This window comes from Narcine bancroftii, chromosome 5 (assembly GCF_036971445.1).
Source record: "Narcine bancroftii isolate sNarBan1 chromosome 5, sNarBan1.hap1, whole genome shotgun sequence".
Taxonomy (NCBI): domain Eukaryota; kingdom Metazoa; phylum Chordata; class Chondrichthyes; order Torpediniformes; family Narcinidae; genus Narcine; species Narcine bancroftii.
This window is the reverse complement of record NC_091473.1, coordinates 227,257,976-227,277,666: the sequence shown is the minus strand read 5'-3', so window position 1 is coordinate 227,277,666 and position 19,691 is coordinate 227,257,976. Positions and strand designations below refer to the sequence as shown.

Below are 19,691 nucleotides of genomic sequence, written 5' to 3'. Positions count from 1 at the left end.
ATTTATTTTCATTTATCTTATTATTGGGAAATGTTGCTGTGTGCAAATTAGCCACTAAAGGTATTCACATCAGTGATTAATCTTCTCAAGGAAATTCAATGTAATGCAGTTTGCCAAGAATGAATTCATGAAGGTATGAAATATAGGGACCATATCGAGAAATGAGAGCTAGTGTAGGCCACCTGGCCCATCAAACTTGTACTACTATTCAATATTGTCATAAATGATCTGCCCAGGCATAGTCTGCACATCTGTACCAGGTCCCCATTGTCCTTGTAGCAGATTTCAACAGGGATTTTACCTGAAGGCTGCACCTGGCAATTGGAATCAGGTGACTCAGGCAGTTGGAGTTGATACTACTGACTGGAGTTCCACACAGTACGTGCAGCAGTGAGTAAGAAATTTAAACTAATTAGTTTTTTTCTACATTGGTGATCCCAAATGAATTGGTTGTGTTAGAAAGCAGAAACTCTATTATTACTACTACTAACTCTGATAGGGAAAAAAACATCTCCACCTGCAGCACCTCCACCTGTAAAAACAACAAGATCTGGGAGAAAAATGCATTGGCCAGCTTGTTATGCACAATGTTTCAACACCTGAAGGGACTCTTGATATTATACATCTGTAATGTTACCTTTTTTTATCATTATCGATCACTTCTGCCCACACTTAGTGTTCTTGCGATCTTGGAGGAGGCTATTATAGCAGACTTCAGCAGGAATTTTATCTGAGCGTTGCACCTGGCAATTAGAGTCAGGTGACTCAGGCAGTTGGAGTTGACTGGAATATCACACAGAAGAAAATTAACAACAAATTACTTTTCTTTCTACACACTCAATTCCGTGACTTTTTAAATTTTATTTTTCAATTTTTTCAAAAACTGTATTGCATCTGAAAAAGACAATTTTTAAAATTGTGCTTACACTTTCTTTTAGTGTAATTCACTTCTCAGATACAAACACTATATCAGCTTACTTACAATTTCATTCCCTCCCCACAAAACTTTGAAAATTAAACAACTAAAGCAATTAAAGTGACAAACAGAGGGTAAAAAGAAAAAAAGTATAATTCAGCATCCCACCAGCCTTTCTAATCTAATTCCACTCTTTGAGGTGCTTCATTGATGTTGTTTTTATGTATTTTGTTGGCTGTTCTTCTAGCTGCGCATCAGAGTGCTCTAGATAAGGTTGTCATATTTTGGCAAAAGTATCGTACTTATACTTAAATTATATGTTATTTTCTACATGGGCAGCAGTTGTTAATGCTGTGACTTTTCAAAAATGTATCAAATATCCCCAATGAATTGTCCCCCATGACTCTCCAGAGTAGAGAATTCTCGAGGTTCACCACCTTTGCATGAAGAAGAAATTTGTCTGTCAGGACATCGATGGTTAAATATATCACCAAATTCAGGGGAAGAAACATGATCGATTAATAGGCACCAGCTATATTTCAATTGCACTATCCTACAGACAAGCTGTTTCTAAAACAAGACATTAATGTGTCTGTGGAAACAACCACAATGGCTATCAGCTATAAAAACCTTAAACTGGGTCATTAATCTCTGAATGTGAACAAAGAATAATCTACTATTTTATGATTTTTAAAAAAATATTTAGATAACATGTATTGCGTGAGTAGAAAGAAATGAAGGGAAAATCCCTAATATTCAAATCAGGCCAATGTGCAATTCTTAACACCAAGAGGCTCCAGCAGTTGAAGGTTGCCTGTGTTTTTATTCCTGCTTAACTTGCTGTGGGTTATTTTCACTCACTAAGGCTGAAAGAAGGAAAATAATTTCTTTCAGGAATGTTCAAAGTGCAGCCATTAATTGGAGTTGGTGATAGTGTGTCATGTGATTGTCTGAAAGTGATTTGTTAAAACAATCTTCCAATTTGAACAAAGTATCACTCTTTGTTCATTTCCCTTGTGGGACATATTATGTCTAGCTGATTTGTTTGTGTTTTTCCCACATTTGTAATAGGATTTATGATAAGTTAATGCACAGAATAAAAACTGATTAATTTAGGGATGGGGAATTTGGGGCACCTTGACATAGTTATTGTTAGCTCTGAGTTTAAGAATAATTTGACGTCAGACCAAATAAATTTACCCACCTTATCACAGGATAAGCTTTTAAAGTTGGAGGCACCTACCTCTCAGGAAAAAAAATTCCGTTGCTATTTCTTCTTTACAGATGGGTAAATCTCCAGGACTAGATGGTTTCCCTGTAAAATTTTATAAACTCTTTTCCAAAATGCTTGTACCACATATAAATTCAGTGTTTGAAGATTCAATTAAAGAAGGAATGCTCCCATCATTTTTTAATGAGATGAGCATCTCCCTTATTTTGAAACAAAGGAAAGAAACAACAGAATATGCCTCCTATAGATTTATTTCATGATCTAATGTTGATATGAAGATTTTATCTAAAGTGTTAGTGGATAGGTTAGAAAATAATTTGCCAATAATTAATAATTCGGACCAAACACGTTTTATTAAAATTTTTTATTCTTCTTATAATAAATATTGTGTACAGAATACAATAGGCTTACCTTCTACCCATACGATGGAAGGTGTACATTCAATAGATGCTGAAAAAGAGTTCAATTTGATAGAATGGAAATATTTATTTGCTACTTTAGAGAAATTTAATTTTGGTCCATATTTTATCAATTGGATCAAATTATTATATTTACGTCTGTAATGGAGGATTTAGATCATTCTTTTGCTTATGCAAGAATGTAAGCAAGTGAATCAGATGACATAATCTAAATTCCACCATGGGGCCCAGAGATGCAGTTGTCTTTTGTTGGTCGCAGACTGTCAGGAGACCTTGAAGATATTAAACCATTTATTCAGGGTGATGGGCTATGAGTCACCATTTTTTGGGTAATATAAGCCATGGTCCTGCTGCTGAAGTTGGAGACTCTCTGAGGGGTGGAAACGTCTCTCAGCAAGAAGAAGAACTTCTACAACCAACGTCCCGGTTGGTGGAGGTGGAGAAGCTGCTACCGGCGCCCCGACAACCTACTACAAATGTGCAGTCGTTGCCTCGCTTCAGCAGTTGGGACCAGTCCAGGCGTTGATAATTGGGAAGGGCTCGCATATTGTAGTTTGAAATCAGCTTTAGATTTAGTAATAAAGATTTGTATAAACTGAAGAGCTCTCGGCGTGTGTCTCAGTTTTCTTTCGGTAGCTCAAACACTGTGACCAATCTAAAACGAACAAAGTGAGAGGTACAAGTTTACCAGAACAACATCCCATGGCTTCAATATGTACTAATTTACAGCAATCAAAAATGTTTAGGCTACATGTCAAGGATGTCCATTAAGTCTTTTACTCTTTGACGTAGTGTGAGAATTTCAAGCAGCTGGCTCTCTAACAGTGTAGAGAATTTAAGGGAATCACCAGACATGGAAATGAACAGAAAGAATCTCTTCATGCAGATGATTTATTGCTGTTTATTTAAAATCTGGAGGTTTCCATACTTAATATATTACATTTTTTTTTCTCAATTTGGACAATTTTCAGGTTATAAGGTAGATTTCTGTAAAAGCAAACTTTTATTTTTAAAGGAACCTATTTCTATATATTCTAACTTTCCATTCAGGATAGTTAAGGACCAATTCCAATATTTAGGAATTATAATTACAAAGAGTTATAAAAAGCTTATGAAATAAATTTTTTAACATTATTTAATCAGATTAAAGTGTCACTCTCTGGATGGTTTCCACTCTCAATTACAATAATTGAATGTATTAATTGATTAAAATGAATATTTTGACTAAATTTCCATATCTTTTTCAAGCTTTATCAATTTTTATTCCCAAATCATTTTTCGATTCATTTTATTTGATTGTTTCTTCTTATACGTGGCAAGGAAAACAGCCACAAAAATATAAAACCCATCTTCAGAAACTGGTAAAGAATGGAGAAAATGGCACTGTATATGTGTGAAAAGGAAAAAGTGTGTACCATGGTTAATGTGATTTATGGTGTGAAAAATAAAAAATTTAAAAAATTAATAAATAATAATAAAAAAAGAATGGAGGACCTTCACTGTCAAAATTTCCATTTATTGTTGGGCAATTAATATATGCACCACTTTTATGTTTAAAATTTGATCAATTAGTTAGTCACCCTACTTGGATAGAAATGAACTCATCAATGTAGGCACTTTTAGGATCTGTTCTACCTCTATTATTTTCTAAATGGACTCGTAATCAGCTAATGAGGAACACACTAAGAATATGGTTTCAATTTAAGAATTTTTTGATTGTAATAGTTTTTCCCTGGCAAGTCCCATTTTAGCTAAGTACTTCTTTCCACCTTCTGTTATAGATGCAGCCTTTAAGGAAAGGTATAGATGAGGTATTAAAGTTTCAAAGATTTACTTATTTGTAAGAAATTTGATTCTTTTGAACAATTGCAAGTTTTTTTAGATACTTGCAAGTTGGACACTTAGTCCAATCTAAACTACAAGATTTTGAAGTCTCAAATATTCTTGATATATTTTTGATTTGCAGTTTTGTCACAGTGGGTTAATATCACATATTTACAGTAATTTACAGGATTTAAGACTAACCTCAATGGTTAAGATTAAAAATGACTGGGAATGGGATCTTAATATAACCTTCTCAGATGAGGACTGTCTCTTAGCTTGATTAATGATTCATCATTCTGTGCACGACATTGTTTATTACCATTTAAAGTGGTACACAGAATACATATGTCCAAACTTAAATTATCTTGCTTTTATGCAGATGTTCATCCATTGTGTGAAAGGTATAAAATTTTAGAGGCCTCACTAATCCACATGTTTTGGGAATGTCCCAAATTAGATTTTGGGGGATCATTTTCCAATCTTTATCAACGATTTTTAAGACTAAAATGGACACAGCCCAGGACATCACAGCCAGAACTCTCCCCGGAATCAAGAACATCTGCAGGTAGCGCTGCCATTGTAGAGGAGCAGAAAACATCAGGGATTCTCACCACCGAGCACACACTCTGAACTCACTACTACCATTAGGAAAGAGGTATTGGTGCCACAAGACTCATACCTGGAGGTTACAGGAACAGCTGCTTCCCCCAGACTCCTCAGCAACAAAATCAATCAGGGACTCATTTAAGGGGTCTTACCATCACATTTTATTGATTTTTTTCTCTCTGTATTGCACAGACAGTTTGTTTACATTTCTTTATTTGTTTGCATGTGTACAATGAGTACAGGTTTTTTTTGCACTACCAATAAGTGGGAATTCTGTCTCACCCACGGGAAAGATTCTCAGGGTTGTGTGTGATGCCATGTATTATACTCTGACAAAAATTTTGAAATCAGTGGCACTCAGAGACCTTTCAAAATGTCTAAAAGTGAGCTAAAAATGATTTCAAAATATAAAAATGAAACAAAGGTAACTCATGCTACATCAAATACTTCACAAAATTGAAACTAAAGTATGTCCCTGTATCCTCTTCATTCTTTGTCCAATGAATGTCGTCGGCTTTTGGATCTGTGCCTGACGTTAGAATGACAGGTTTTGCAGCCTGCTGTTAAATTCCTAAAGTAGTGCCCAAAGGATGTAATAGAGACATCTCCTTACTTTGTCAATAAGTGCCAGATTTCCGTGTTTCACAGTGCATGTGTGTGAATGCAGGACTCAAACCACCAGACTGTGTGTGTGTAAATATTTCTAGCTGCACACAGACCCTTTTGCATGGATGGTATCTATCTGTTTTAACTTGATATTTGACAACTAATGATATTTTCTAGGGAATAAAACTGTCACCCTTTGAGTGAGGAAGGGTTTCACATACTGTACTTTTCTACTTTTAACTGATTACTGTGTATTTGTGATTGGCAAGAATCCATGGTTAGAGGCCTTAGGGTTCATGAATGAGTAATGATTCCAAGATAAGTGTAACTTGGGTTTGCCTCTTGTAAATGTTTTTACAACCAGAATGGTTAATTGCAAAATTCAAACAGGCTAACATCAGAGTGGGCTGTGGCAGGTTTTCTCATGTCATCTCACTTTTAAAACTTCAGAGGAAGCTCCAAGATTCAAGATTCAATTTATTACCATAGTAATACAACAGTGTAGGATACATGAAATTTCTCTTTGCCTGTTGCAAGGCAGACAGATTCACCACTGGCAGGAATTACCTCTTACAGTCAGAGAGAGAGAGAAGCAAAAGAGGTCCCAATGGGAATTCAGACAGGAGTTGGAGTGTGTTGACCACTAATTGGCAGAAGATGTCTGGCGATCTTAAGCTTCTTCTCAGACGTGGACAAGATTTTTGTTTTTTTCGCTGGAAAAGTCTTTTGAGAATTTTCACTTTTTTATCATGGAATTTACAACCTTATATGTTTCATTTATTATTGAATCAGTAATATTTGACTTTGCTGCATGGCTGCAGATCGCCAATAACAAATTCATGCAGCACAGATGGTCCATGGGCCGCAGGTTTAGATACACTGCTCTATCAATATACATGCATATTGATCATCCGAGCCTGAGTGGATAAAGAGTCATGCGACATGTCTTCTCTGTGAGAATTTAACATAGTCACAATAAATAATTAAAGGATTCAGTATAGAAACTCATGGCTCAGGTAAATGACTTCTGCTCCAAACAAGTCCCCTCTGGATAGCACAACATGATTACAGCACGAGTGACCTGGGTTTGATTCTGGCGCTGTCTGTAAGGAGTTTGTACGTTCTCCCTGTGTCTGCATGAGTTTCCTCTAGGTGCTCCAGTTTTCTCCCACTATTCGAAACCATATGGGGGTTGTGGGTTAATTGGGTAAAATTGGGCATCATGGACTCATGGGCCAGAGGGCCTGTTACTGTGTTGTATGTCTTAAAAAAAATGTCTAATCTAATTCTTCTTATATTACCAAATGTCTTCTCTCTTGCTCTCAGTCATGGTCTCATAAGGACTTTTTAAATCCTGATGCTTCCAATTCCCAGACAGTGTTGTGAAGCAATTAAAGGTAGCAAACATAATTTTAAAATATCTAGTTACATCAGAAATAAGGTTACAAAAGCAGTGTTGGGATTTAACTTTACATGAGCTGGAGGACTCTGCAACAAGGTCATAGTAAAACAGATATTAGCAGCAGGCACAGTTCATTGAACCATTTGAGATTGCTCTGCTGTTCAATACGATCATGGTTGATCATCCGATCTCAATCTCCTGTCTTGCCACATCCATGCATCCTTCCAGCCCTAAAAAAAATCTTCCTGACAAGCAACTTAAATTTCAGAGATCACATTAGGATTTATACATCCAGGTATTGAACAAGCCAGAGTTATATCAGGAGAAAATGATAAATGATGTTTGTTTTCTTTGGTACTCATTAAAATGTTCTTATTTATATGTTCTGATAAAGGAGGCTATTTGGCCCAACAAGCCTGTTCTCTGAAGAGCAATCCTGGTGATTCTATTATCCACTTTACTTCCCTGTATTCCTGCAATTTATTCCCTCACGCATGCCCTTCAACTCCCCTTTGATCCTTTTGCCACTGACCAGCATAATGGTAATTTACAACAGGCAATTAACCCTCCTGCACATCTTTTCAACAGATGTGTAGAGGAAAGTATGCTGACCTGCAGCAAATAGATAATGGACACAGCCCAAGGCATCACAGCCAAAACCCTCCCTGCCATCGAGAACATCTGCAGGGAGCACTGCCGTCGGAGAGCAGCAGAAATCATCAAGGATCCTCACACACTCTGAACTCGCTGCTACCATCAGGAAAGAGGTATTGGTGCCACAAGACTCACACCTGGAGGTAACAGGGACAGCTTCTACTCCTCCACCAATATACTCCTCAACAACAAATCAATCAGACTCATTTAAGGACTCTTATTTTTGCATTTTATTGATTCTTTTCCTTTCTATTTATTACACAGTATGTTTGTTTACATTTCTTTATTTGTTTACATGAGTACAGTGAATACAGTTTTTTTTGGATTACCAATAAGTGGGAATTCTGTCTCACCCACGGGAAAAGATTCTCAGGGTTGTGTGTGATGCCATGTATTATACTCTAACAAAAATTCTGAAATCAGTGGCACTCAGAGACCTTTCAAAATGTCTAAAAGTGAGCTAAAAATGATTTCAAAATATAAAAACGAAACAAAGGTAACTCATACTACATCAAATACTTCACAAAATTGAAACAGTAAAGTAAGTCAATTAATTTTAAAAATGACTTGTCTTCCCTGTAGCCTCTTCATTCTTTGTCCAATGAATGTCGTCGGCTTTTGGATCTGTGCCTGACGTTAGAATGACAGGTTTTGCAGCCTGCTGTTAAATTCCTAAAGTGGTGCCCAAAGGATGTAATAGAGACATTCCCTTACTTTGTCAATAAATGCCAGATTTCCGTGTTTCACAGTGCATGTGTTTGAATGCAGGATTCAAACCACCAGACTCTGTGTGTGTGTGTGTGTGTGTGTGTGTGTGTGTGTGTGTGTGTGTGTGTGTGTGTGTGTGTGTGTGTGTGTGTGTGTGTGTGTGTGTGTGTGTGTGTGTGTGTGTGTGTGTGTGTGTGTATGAATATTTCTAGCTGCACACAGACCCTTTTGCAAGGATGGTATCTATCTGTTTTAACTTGCTATTTGATAACTAATGATATTTTCTAGGGAATAAAACTGTCTACCTTGGGTTTCACATATTGTACTTTTCTACTTTTAACTGATTACTATGTATTTGTGATTGGCAAGAATCCATGGTTAGAGGCCTTAGGGTTCATGGATGAGTAATGATTCCAAGATAAGTGTAACTTGGGTTTGCCTCTAGTAAATGTTTTTACAATCAGAAGAGCTATTTGTAAAATTCAAACAGGCTAACATCAGACTTAGGGAATTCTGACAGGAGTTAGAGTGTGTTGGCTATTCTCTGCCCCAGTGTTTCTCACCCACAGGCCACCATAAATTTTCCATTATTTACTGCAGACCATCTACAACAAAACCATGGACCATACTTCTAATACCCAGATGGTTGTGAAACAATTAAAGGAAACAAACATAATTTTACAATATTTAGTTACATCGGAAAGAGCTTTGTTAAAGCAATGTTTTGTTTCTACGTGATTGGAGCTCTCTGGAGCAAGGTCATAATAAAACCATCAAATCAGAAATTAGCAGGCAGGGACAGTTCCTTCAACCATTTGAAATTGCTGTGCTGATCATCTGCTGTCAGTCTCCTCCTTCACTACATTCTTGGATCCTTCCAGCCCTAAGAAAACATTCTACTCCATCTTGCATAGATTTAGCATCAACTGCTTTTTGAGGTAGAGAATTTCACAAGTTCACCAAACCTTTCCTCGCCTCACCTTCTGTGACTTATCCCTTTGACAGGAGAGTGAAGAACAAAGTGATAATAGGGTTTCTGGTTTTCAACAGTGTTGGGGTAATGACTGGAAGCAAGAAGCTGGGTGATTTTAAAAACCAGTTCTCTACTCATCATGACCCGCAGATATTGTCTCCCCAGACAAGTTTTTATACAGGTACTATTAACAAAGATAACAGAACGAAATTCAATAATTACAATGGCATTGTTTATTTCAATATTTTGAGTCATGCAAATAGTTCCTTTGAATTACATAAGGGGACCAAGGGGAAGTCCCTCAAACGACAGTGGTGGGAGTAATGATAAGGTGCCACAGTAGTGTCAATGCTATAAGTAGAAATGAATGTAGCAATGTACAGTTATGTAAATATATGGATACAAAACTAAGAATGGGAAGAAATTTTGAACAGTTGTAAATAATTTGTGAATAAAGTCTATATTTGGTTAAATAAAAAAATCCGGGACTTGGGCTAGTGGACCAGAAGGGCCAGTTAATTTTTAAAATATGAATAATCTATCAGGCAAAAATAATCTGGGTTACGTACAGTTGGATCACATGGTCCAATGCGTAAACTACTGGTCTAGTCAGATAAGCTTTGATGTGCAGGATGTTGTTACATCCATTCTGTGAATGGCTGGTGCCAGTCCTTGCCTGGTCACCATATTAAAATAGATCAGTTTGAAATGCAATCTTTCAGTCATATATCTACCGAGCAGAAATAAAATATAAAATAACCAGGAAAAAGAGAAACTTGAACTAACAGTGAGAAGCTGGAAGGTAGAAATGGTCAGCCAATATTTCGGGTTTGGCTTGCAAACACATCTGATCAGATTCAGTCCTTAGCTAATAAAAGCATATTATGCTGACTGTGTATGAATTTGGTTCCTGTGATCAACATGATATTAATTCAAGAAGCTGCCCTGTGGTTCTCTGTAAGCAGAGCCAGAAATAAAATCTCATATTGGTTTGCATTTAAATTATGGGTGTACAAAGTTACCAACTAGTGTACATGGTAGAGTAGAGGAAGACTGGTGAAACCTGGTCTGCAAGTCACAGCAATGCTTTCAAATAGCTTTGAGTCTCATTTTAGGTGAAGCAGCATTGTTAGTTTTATCCCGGTTTTTGCAGTTATTTCCAATGCTTCTGGCCAGAGTCTTCTGCCTATTCAACCATTCAAATGCAGCTGAATTCAGAAGTTCATATTACAAGTTTCAGTGATACAGAGGTGCAGATCATGGATAGTGAGAATGCTGAATGACCAATCGATGGGGTCTACTGGGATTGTTGTCTAAAGGGGGCTCAAAAAAATTGGTAAGCCCCCCTACCACCCCGCACATAGCATCTTCCCGCTACCCTTGTCTGGCAAGAGATACAGAAGATTCAGGGCCAGTATCATCAAGCAGAGGAAAAACTTCTTCCCACGGGCAGCGAGATCCTGAATAACTGATGAATTGCTTGTACAATCTCTCCATAAATCTACTATTATTAAATAATATTTATTTATTTTTATACATGTGCTACATACAAATTGCTTGAAAATACTATATGTGTGCTCCGATTTTATATGGATTTGCATGTTTTTTTTTAATTTTTATTTTTCACACTATAAACCATTCTAACCAAAATACATACAGACATTTTTTTCTCTTGAATATACATACAGAGGATCGGAGACTGCCATTTCATCCTGTTGTACTTTACAATTGTATGATAATACTAAACTTTTATTTGAACTTATGTCTGATTGTGTGTCTGAGTGTTTTGCACAGAGGACCAGAGAAGGCTGTTTTGTCAGGTGTACTTGTGCAATCAGATGAAAATAAACTTGACAATATCTCCCTTTAAATTCTAGCTCCAGCTACAGGAACTTTATCAGTAACAAATGATTAAATACTCTGTCAAATCACATCGCCTGGGTTATCAACTATGAATCTGAGTCATCATCAACAGAGATTAGATATTTGTGTAAAATTAACATACACCAGGTTTCATTTGTTTAAATAATACAGGATTACATTTCTACAAATGCTAAAGCAACAAAGAGAAAGGTGTTCCAATTTGATCTCATACACAAATTTATAATTTGCATTTTGTGTTGCAGGGTCAAAACTGTGAACAGCCATCGTTTGAGAGAAAGAACCTCAGCTTGGAGAAAAAGTTAAATTAGTTTGAATGAAGCTAAGGACAGAAATGACTGGAAAGATCTAAATGGTGATAATAATGTGAAACATAGTATAAATCAGGGAATTACAGATGCATCATGAAGTTTAAACTACACTTGAACTGGGTGTCAGAAATAAAACTTCTCACACATGAGTCTCTTTAAAACTGATGACACGACAAGCTTTATTTACAAGTCTGCAGAGTTGGACTCAACTGGCTTCTCACCAGTTAAGCCCCGATACATACAGTGCATTGATTTTTATACCCTTGTTGTTTGCCCTTCCCCTACTTATTAATACTGTTTTAATTGGTTAGTATTGCAAAAGCATTCTAAGTACAACTGCATTTTTAATTATCACGTTCGTTACGTACGCTGCGAACTCTACATACACTAAATTCTGTTTCTCACCCTTCTTATCAATCTTTTGTCTCCTGCATGTCTCTCACTATGACCATGGAAAGATATGTTTAAAAAAACATATCCAGCTGAACCTTTTGTCCTTGGCTGCTAGTAAGCTCCCTGTCCGTTCTGGCTTCCCTTTTTATGATTAATCATCACATTTTAACTTAAGCCATTTTAACCTAAATTCTCTATATATAACACTGGGCAAACCAGACTCCCGGAGATAGTGTGGAGGATGCATTCAGTATGTTGAGGTGCCATGGAAGGAATAGGTCAACATAGACTCAGCATTGTACAATGCAAAAGCACCATTTGATAATCTCATCGATCAAAGGCCCTTTGGTGAAACATGATCATAATATGATTGAATTATAGATTAAGGCTCAATCAGAACCAAGATCATAAATCAAAACAATGGGTCAGGCAGCAATCATCGAGAGAAATGGACAGTCAAATGAATTGTGAATATATACCTTTTTTTTAATATTCATTACTTCTTTTTCTGTCTCATGAACACTAAGTGATTTAATTCATAAGTTTCTTGTTGGTGTACCTGTACATGACAAGAAACTCTCTTCTCATCTCATCAATGTTTCGGGTTAAGAGATTTTATCGTTTTCTTTTTAAAACATTTTTACTGGTGTTTATATTATACATTATAAATGCTTTAACAGTTATAGTTATAATATTGTGCTCTAAGATTCAAAATAGAAAAAAATATTCTTACAAAAAGATTTTCACGATTAAAAAAAATCCAGGCCACAATCATATTAAAGAACAAATTAACGACACAAAAGAAAAAAATGAATAAAAGATTTTAATCAAAACCCCAACAAGGTTAAAAATTAACATATAGGAATCAAGTGACAACTACTTGGAAGTGAATAGCACAGCCCTGACCCTAATTCTTAAGTGTGATAATAGCCCATAAATGGCCTCCATGTCTTTTGGAAGTTAATATTTGAATCTTTGATGGTAGATCTAATATTTTTAGATATAATTTAACCATTGTGCATGTGTAGGTGGAGTGTTATCTTTCCATGTAATCAAAAATGCACGTCTGACTATCAATGTAGTAAAGGATAAAATTTGGTTTCGAGTTGGAGTCACCAATACACCATCATTTTGAAATGATCCGAATAGAGCAATGAAAGGGCAAGGTTCTAAGTTAAATTTGAGAATCACCAATAAAGTTTGAAAAATATATTTCCAAAATTTTTCTAAACTAGGACAAGTCCAGAACATGTGAACCAAAGAAGCTTCACCAATTTTACACAGACGATTTATATCTGATGAAAAGTGAGACAATATAACTTAAGACATGTGTACTCCACAGACCACTTTAAATTGCAACAGCATCATGCAGAAAAGGGGGTCGTATTAATCAGATTACAAATAGAGTCCCGCACCTCACCTGAAAGAGACTAAGGTAAGAAAGAGAGACAGGGAGGGTAAAAATGAGGGGGTGGGTGGGGGAAGGGTTGGGAAGCCCCAAACGTTAACTGGGCTAATGAAGGTGGGAGGGGTAGAGTGGGATGACAGATAGGCTCCTGACCCAAAAAGTTGACTGTCCATTTCTCTCCATGAAACCTGCCTGGCTTATTGAGTCCCTCCTTCTGATTGATTTCTTCAAGAATCCAGTGTCGGCAGTTCTTGTATTTATTCAACATTTTAATTAATTGATTATGAGAGATTGAGAAAGTACATTCCAAGGAATGATAGTGGACAACGTAAGGAATAACATTTAAAAAATCAGTGCATAATTTACAACTAATGTAGAGTGCAACAAAATTCTGTCAAACAAGTGATTCATTCATGGCTAACGTGTGAATTTAAAGATAGTGTGAGATTAAATAGAGAAGCTTATACTTTGAGTCAGCCGCATAATCAGGACCATTTCAAAATTCAGTGAAGGAAAGATAAAGCATTGATAAGGCAATGAAATGTAGAATACAATGGTAGGCCAGCAAGGAACAGAAAAACAGGCTGTAAACATATTTTATAGAAATGTTAAAAGGAAAAGATGAACAAAAATTAATGTGGTTCCCTGACAGATTGAGGAAGGGGAAGTTAGGAACTTCCTCGTAGGAGAATTACTGAAATAATTAAGTGAGAAATAAATTAAGCAAAAGCCCTATGTTTGTCTTCTGTGGAAAAACAATGTGGACATAGTGTAAAACAACAAGTCTGGATAGAAATTTGCATTCATTTAAAAGAAGCACTGGAAGAATTCATATGACTGCAAACCAATAAATGCACTAAAAACCTGCACCTCAGGGCTTTGTAAGAGGTAGTGACAGAGACAGTGGGTGTAATAGTTGTTTTCTTCCAAAACCATCCATGGATTTTAGAATGATTCCTCCAGAAATTTATCGATTGTCGACTGTCTATTGCTTTCCATGGATGCTACCGGTCTTACAGAGTTGCATCAGCATTGTGGCTGATGCTTCTGGATTCAAGAAAACTTCCCACATATTGGCAAGAGGAAAATGCAACTGAACTATTTTGAAAGGAGGGAGATAGTAAAGAAGGAACTGTGAGCCTGACATGAGTTACAGGGAAATCGCTAAAACTTAATCTTAAGAAAATGTAACAGGGCTGAAATACCAATCAACCACAATCAGTCAGAGAATCATGATTAATAGGCTTTAATCACCTTAAAGTGTCAGCACAGCTTGCACCTTGCTGGCCCGGTTCCAAGGCAGGTGCTGAGGGAGGGGTTTGGGCATAACAGCCTTTATGGGGATATCTGGGAGGGAGGAGTCACAGGTTCAGGGGGTGGGCCAGCACATACATACCTCTATATACATAGTGATAGCACCACAGGGGCATTTGGAAAATATAAAAGAATGGTCAGTATCAACATCAATCTGTAAAAGGAAAATCACTTTAGACAAATCTATCACAGAGTGTTTTGAAGTAGTAACTCATTGAATAGATAAGGGGAAACCTGTGGATTTAGAGTGTTTTGAGTTTCAGAGGGCCTTATGTAAGATGCCAAAGGATAGACATTGATTAAAATTTTCATAGAATTAGGGTGATAATATAGGTATGGATAGAGAACTGGTTAATGCATATGAATCAGAGAGTAGAGGTAAACAGGTTATTTTTGGTTGGGAGGCTGTAACTATGGGCTACCTAAGGATTGATGCCGATGCCCCAGAAGTTCACTTCTAAATCAATGACTTCGATGAATGTGCTGTGTAATGTAGTAGAACACAAAAGTCTGCAGACACCATGATTGTTTGGGGCACCTGCCTACCTTTTGCTCACACCTTGATGCAGGGCTCAAGCCCAAAATGTTAGATCTGCATCTTTATCTTTGCTCCACTGTTTGACCTGCTGTGTTTCCCCAGCATTGCATTTTTACTGTGCTGTGTAAGATGGCGCATGCAGCCATCTTCAGCGCAAACTCCGGGAGATCCAAAATGAGTGGTGGACTAGCCTCGCCAAGCGAATCCAACTCAGCGCGGACATTGGCGACTTCAGGGGTTTCTACGAGGCTCTAAAGGCTGTGTACGGCCCCTCACCCCAAGTCCAAAGCCCGCTGCGCAGCTCAGACGGCGAAGTCCTCCTCAGCGACAAGATCTCCATCCTCAACCAATGGTCAGAACACTTCCAATCTCTTTTCAGTGCCAACCGCTCAGTCCAAGATTCCACCCTGCTCCAGCTCCCTCAACAGCCCCTAAGGCTAGAGCTGGATGAGGTCCTCACCCAGGATGAGACATATAAGGCAATTGAACAACTGAAAAGTGGCAAAGCAGCAGGTATGGATGGAATCCCCCCAGAGGTCTGGAAGGCTGGCGGCAAAACTCTGCATGTCAAACTGCATGAGTTTTTCAAGCTTTGTTGGGACCAAGGAAAACTGCCTCAGGACCTTTGTGATGCCATCATCATCACCCTGTACAAAAACAAAGGCGAGAAATCAGACTGCTCAAACTACAGGGGAATCACGCTGCTCTCCATTGCAGGCAAAATCTTCGCTAGGATTCTCCTAAATAGAATAATACCTAGTTTCGCTGAGAATATTCTCCCAGAATCACAGTGCGGTTTTCGCGCAGAGAGAGGAACTACTGACATGGTCTTTGCCCTCAGACAGCTCCAAGAAAAGTGCAGAGAACAAAACAAAGGACTCTACATCACCTTTGTTGACCTCACCAAAGCCTTCGACACCGTGAGCAGGAAAGGGCTTTGGCAAATACTAGAGCGCATTGGATGCCCCCCAAAGTTTCTCAACATGATTATCCAACTGCACGAAAACCAACAAGGTCGGGTCAGATACAGCAATGAGCTCTCTGAACCCTTCTCCATTAACAATGGCATGAAGCAAGGCTGTGTTCTCGCTCCAACCCTCTTTTCAATCTTCTTCAGCATGATGTTGAACCAAACCATGAAAGACCTCAACAATGAAGACGCTGTTCACATCCGGTAGCACACGGATGGCAGTCTCTTCAATCTGAGGCGCCTGCAAACTCACACCAAGACACAAGAGAAACTTGTCCGTGAACTACTCTTTGCAGACGATGCCGCTTTAGTTGCCCATTCAGAGCCAGCTCTTCAGCGCTTGACATCCTGTTTTGTGGAAACTGCCAAAATGTTTGGCCTGGAAGTCAGCCTGAAGAAAACGGAGGTCCTCCATCAGCCAGCTCCCCACCATGACTACCAGCCCCCCCACATCTCCATCGGGCACACAAAACTCAAAACGCTCAACCAGTTTACCTATCTCGGCTGCACCATTTCATCAGATGCAAGGATCGACAACGAGATAGACGACAGACTCTCCAAGGCAAATAGCGCCTTTGGAAGACTACACAAAAGAGTCTGGAAAAACAACCAACTGAAAAACCTCACAAAGATTAGCGTATACAGAGCCGTTGTCATACCCACACTCCTGTTTGGCTCCGAATCATGGGTCCTCTACCGGCATCACCTACGGCTCCTAGAACGCTTCCACCAGCGTTGTCTCTGCTCCATCCTCAAAATTCATTGGAGCGACTTCATCCCTAACATCGAAGTACTCGAGATGGCAGAGGCCGACAGCATCGAGTCCACGCTGCTGAAGGTCCAGCTGCGCTGGGTGGGTCACGTCTCCAGAATGGAGGACCATCGCCTTCCCAAGATCATGTTATATGGCGAGCTCTCCACTGGCCACCGTGACAGAGGTGCACCAAAGAAGAGGTACAAGGACTGCCTAAAGAAATCTCTTGGTGCCTGCCACATTGACCACCGCCAGTGGGCTGATATCGCCTCAAACCGTGCATCTTGGCGCCTCACAGTTCGGCGGGCAGCGACCTCCTTTGAAGAAGACTGCAGAGCCCACCTCACTGACAAAAGACAAAGGAGGAAAAACCCAACACCCAACCCCAACCCACCAATTTTCCCTTGCAACCGCTGCAACCGTGTCTGCCTGTCCCGCATCGGACTTGTCAGCCACAATCGAGCCTGCAGCTGACGTGGACATTTACCCCCTCCATAAATCTTCGTCCGCGAAGCCAAGCCAAAGAAAGAAGTAATGTACCCATGTTTGCTGAAGATAAGGGGTTAGCTGAATGGGAACATAGACAGGCTAAGTGAATGAGCAAGGAAGAACATGGCAGATGGTACAAGTTGTGGGAAAATATGAGGTCATCCACCATAGCAAAGAAAAAGGAATGGTGAAACATGTTTAAATGGTGAAAGACAGTCAGAGGGGGTCTAGCATGAATCATTGTTTAAATGGTGAAAGACAGTCAGAGGGGGTCTAGCATGAATCATTGTTTAAATGGTGAAAGACAGTCAGAGGGGGTCTAGCATGAATCATTGTTTAAATGGTGAAAGACAGTCAGAGGGAGTCTAGCATGAATCATTGTTTAAATGGTGAAAGACAGTCAGAGGGGGTCTAGCATGAATCATTGTTTAAATGGTGAAAGACAGTCAAAGGGGGTCTAGCATGAATCATTGTTTAAATGGTGAAAGACAGTCAGACATTCAAGGTTTTCGCGCAAGCACAGGTATTTGGGCGGTAAATGGTATCTTGCCCATTATTGCAAGGAGATTATATACAACTGTAGTGAGAGTTCATCAGGAATGTTATGTAGAGGTGTGGTTTCCCTACCAAACAAAAGTAGATAGCAAAGGTACACCTTACTGAATGCTGAGGAAAGTGGGTTTGTCTTCGACTCTCTAGAGCTGAGGAAAATCACTGAAGTGTACAAAATTTCCAAGGAGCTTGGCAGGTAGAGCTGCGAAGTTGGCTAGGTGAAAAAGCTCAAAATATGGGTCAGCCATTTAGGACAGAGATGAGAATAAACTTCTCCTCCCAGAGTGCAATGAATATTTGACGCTCCCTACCCAAGAGGGCCACAGAGATTCAGCGAGTACAGCCAAGCAAGAGATTGATACTCTTCGATAATAAAGAGTAATAAAGTCGGGTTAATGCAGGTAGTAGTGATTGGCAGGATTTTATCAAAGGGGAATCTTGAATCTGCATCTTATGTTTATATGAAGTGCAAATTATTGCATCACACTATTTTGAAGGGTACAGAGATTCTTGTGATATTACAAATACTTAACCCTTATTCTGTGAAGACAGATAGTCTGGACATTATTGCATTGCACTTTGAGAGGGTTTGCTGCTTTAAAAGTTGTCTTCCATTCTTTCTTGATGACAGCAGTGATACTCTAAAAGTCCTGATGCAGAACTTCATCCCAAAACATTAACCACCCCTTTCACTCCACAGATATTGCTTTGGCCTTCTGATTTCTTCCAGCAGTTCAATTGGTTATGAAGGTTTGCACCTTCAGTGGAAAACCTCAATGAAAATGCAAACATCTTGGAACATTGGGAACTTTAGAAGAGTTGCAGGAGTTGCTCTCTGTGCCTGGTGCTCTGAGGCACAGAGGATCTGCACAATGGGATTCAATGGCATTCAAAGGCAAGCAATGCATGTCCTATTGCCTTTCATCCATGGCTTGTGCTCTCCATGGGCCACTTGTACAGTGCATGTGAGGAAAGCTTCCTGTGAATTAAAGAGACTCTGCCTGGTCAACAGTGGGAATTCATTGTAGGTAGCTCCTCCTAAGGCAAGTATCCACATAACTCTCCTTACTCTCCCATCAAAGTCATCTCCCTGCTGAGACAATGTGCCCATTCATTGATTTGCTACTCACAACCACTGATCAATCCTCAGCTCCAATCTTAGAATCCCCAAATTGCCAAGTCCCTTCCCCCTTCCCTTCCAAATGTCTCCTTGACCCCCATCTCCCCCCACCACCAGTAGTTTAACATTCTCCCATTTTCACTGCCCATCAATCTACCAAGGCCGTTACAACCCATGGCCGGATTTACAGGCCGCACAAGATGAAGAGTGGAGTATGCAAAACCTGATCAATGTCACAAAACATTTTGGGTCTTCCCAGGAGTGTATTCACATTGCAAATCCTCTCACTACTGTGCGTCCAGAGGGGGTTTGTATTTGTCATGCCTGTTTAACGCACTGTGCCACTTCCTAAGATTTCTTAAAAACGGCAGCCACGGAGAAAAACCCACACAGCAACAAAGCCTCTGTTCAAATAGTTTTGATTCAGTGTAGGCTCACACGGGCAGCTGGGCTCCCCAAGCAGTTATCGAAGGTGAGAAGCATATAAACCCACAGACTTGTTCTTCATGACACACAACAGAGGCAAAGAAACATATCTGATACTAACTGCAATATGGTGCATTTGGTCTCACTCTGCATGGTTAGCGAAGCAGTTAGAGCAACGCTATTATATCGGATCTGC

At 39.0% G+C, this 19,691-nt stretch overlaps 1 long non-coding RNA gene across 1 annotated transcript in view; it reads right to left on the bottom strand.

Annotated features, from left to right (window-relative positions):
* Nucleotides 1-2,524: 2,524 nt before the first annotated feature.
* Nucleotides 2,525-19,691, bottom strand: part of LOC138762934 (uncharacterized) — a 92,567-nt gene continuing 75,400 nt past the window's right edge. The window contains exon 3 of the long non-coding RNA XR_011357245.1: nucleotides 2,525-3,221. This is a non-coding gene — a long non-coding RNA (uncharacterized lncRNA). The remainder of the gene's footprint in view (nucleotides 3,222-19,691) is intronic.